Raw genomic sequence first — 2,551 nt, forward strand, 5'->3', positions numbered from 1 at the left:
TTTCCTTAAAAAACCAAAAAAGGGTTAATTAATTTTTTCCAAACCATAACCCTTTTTCAATTAAAATTAACACAATAAAATATTTCCCATTCCCAAAAACCCTTCCGGGAAAACCCCTTTTGATTTTAAAAAAAAAATGTAAAAAATTTAAATAATAGAAGGGGGTGGGAAAAAACCCAAAAAAATCCCCTTTTCCTTTTTTTAAGAATGGGTGGGTTTTCCCCTTATTTCCTTTTTTTTGAAATTTTTTCCCCTTGTTTTTTTTAAGAAAAAAAGCCCAAAATTTCCCAAAGAATTTTTTGTTTAAATTATTTTTTTAATTTTTCAAACCCTTTTTGTTTCCCCTTTGGGGACCCCCTTAACGGGAAATTATTGTTTTTATTTACTTTTATATTTTTTTTTTAAATTTATTATTTTTTTAAAAAATTTTAAATTTTTTTTTATTATCAAAAGGGATAATTATTTTTATTTTTTTTTTATTAAATTTTCCTTTCTTGGGGCCTTTTTTAAAGGGTCCGGAAAAACCCCAAAAAAAATTCCAAAAATCCAAGTTTATAAATTTTTTTAAAAAAATTTTTAAAAGGTTTTTTATTGAACAAACAAATCCCTTAAAATTTAAGCCCCACTTAATGAAATTTAATTAAAAAATACCTTTTTAAAAATAAAAAAAAAATCAGTTTCCCAAAAAAAAATTTATTTAAAAATTTAAAAATACCTCCTTTTAAATTTTTTAATTAAAGGGAATAAAAATTTTCTTTAATTTTTGGGTTTTTAACCGGGACATTTCGTTTTTTAAAAGCGGAAAAATTACCCTAAATTGGGAAGGGTCGTGCTTCGCCTTGGGGTTTTTTTAAGAGGGCCCCGGCCAGGGCAAAAAACACCTTTTTTTAAAAAATGAAAGGCTCTTTAAAAAAAAAGGAAATTGATCCCAAGTTTTAAAAAATTTTTAAAAAGGGGGTTTAAATTCGGTTGGGGAAAGGAAAAAAAAGGGAATTTTAGTTATTAAAAACCATTATTTTATATTTAATTTTATTATATTTTTTTTATTTTATTTTTTTTTTAAAATTATTATTTTTTTTTTATATTAATTTTTTGTCTTTTTCCTTTCGAATGCGAATTTTTGGTTTGGGAAAAAATTTTTTTAAAAAAACTACCCTTTCAAGCCGAATGAAAACCTTTCCCTTTAATTTGGTTCCCCTGCCCCCCCAAACTTTTTCCAAAAAATAAACTTTTTTTTTTTTCCCCAAAAAATTTTCCCAAAGCTCCTCTTTTATTTTAAAAGGAGAAATCTTGAACCCAACCCAAATTCCCCATTTTTTTAAAAACCAAAAGGGTAAATAGCCGGAAAAAAGGCAGGGGCCTCGTGCCCCCAAATTTCCCCCGGCGGGGGGTTTTAATTTATTGCCCCCCGTCATGTCCGGGAAACCCCGGGAAAAAAAAATAAAGGCCCCTTTTAAAAATGGCCCAATTCCATCCCCCCAATGTTTCCTTAAAAAGGGGTTTAAATTGGGGAAGGGGGAAAAAGGCCCAATACCCTTTCCCTGGGGGCCCCTATCAAGTTTGCGAGGGTTTCCAATTTTTTTAAAGCTTTTTTTAAAAAAGGGGAACATTAAAATTTGGTTTTTCGGTTAAAAGGCCTTTTTTTTGGAAACATTTTTTTGAATACCCAATTTCCCTGTAAACCCCCTGAAAGGGTTATTTTCCCCCAAACCCCCTTTTCAAAATTTTGGGGCCCCCCTAAACCCCCTAGACCAAAAAGGAGAAAATTTTTGGGGGGCCCAAGCCCAAATTTTAACAAAAAAATTGAAAGTGAAAAACAGTTTTTTGGTTTTTTTTGGAAAATTTTTCCCCCCTCCCTTCAGTTCCCCCTAGTTTTGAAAGAACCCCTTTTCTTTTCCCCAATACCCCCTGTTTTTTAAAAAACCCCCCTTAAAAATGAAAAGGTTTTCCATACGAAAAATCCCCGGGCCTTGGGCCCCCCGGCCTTTTAAAAAATTTCCTTTTCCCTTCTTTAACCTTTTAAAAAAAAATTAAAATTTCCCCTTTGGAAAAAACGACCTAAGGGGCATCATACAAATTAAATTGTGAAAACCCCCCCGTAAAAGGGTTAAAAACCCAATTTTGAATATTATTTCAATACAACAAAAATTAATTTTAAAATAGGCCCCAAAAAGACAAAAAAATTTTAAAAAAGGGGAACCAACGTTTTTATTTTATTTTTCTTGGTTGTTTTAAAAATTTTTTCCCCCCAAAAGATTTTTTGGGGGAAAAATAACTATAAAAGTTTCAAGGCAAAATGTCCAAAATTTGATTCCCCCAAATTTAAAATTAAAAGGGATTTTTTTTTCCAACTTTTAAGGATTTTGGTGGTATTAAAATTTAATTTGTAATTTGAAATTTTGGGAAACATTTAAATTTCAAACCTCAACTTAAAGGGTCAAAAAATAATAAACAGTTTAGTATTATTCCATTTTTGGAATTTTGAATTTTCCCCCCAAAAAAATTTGGTGTAAAAATTCAAGGAAAAAATTTTTGGAAACCGGGAATTTAC

Source organism: Penaeus monodon, chromosome 19 (assembly GCF_015228065.2).
Source record: "Penaeus monodon isolate SGIC_2016 chromosome 19, NSTDA_Pmon_1, whole genome shotgun sequence".
NCBI lineage: Eukaryota > Metazoa > Arthropoda > Malacostraca > Decapoda > Penaeidae > Penaeus > Penaeus monodon.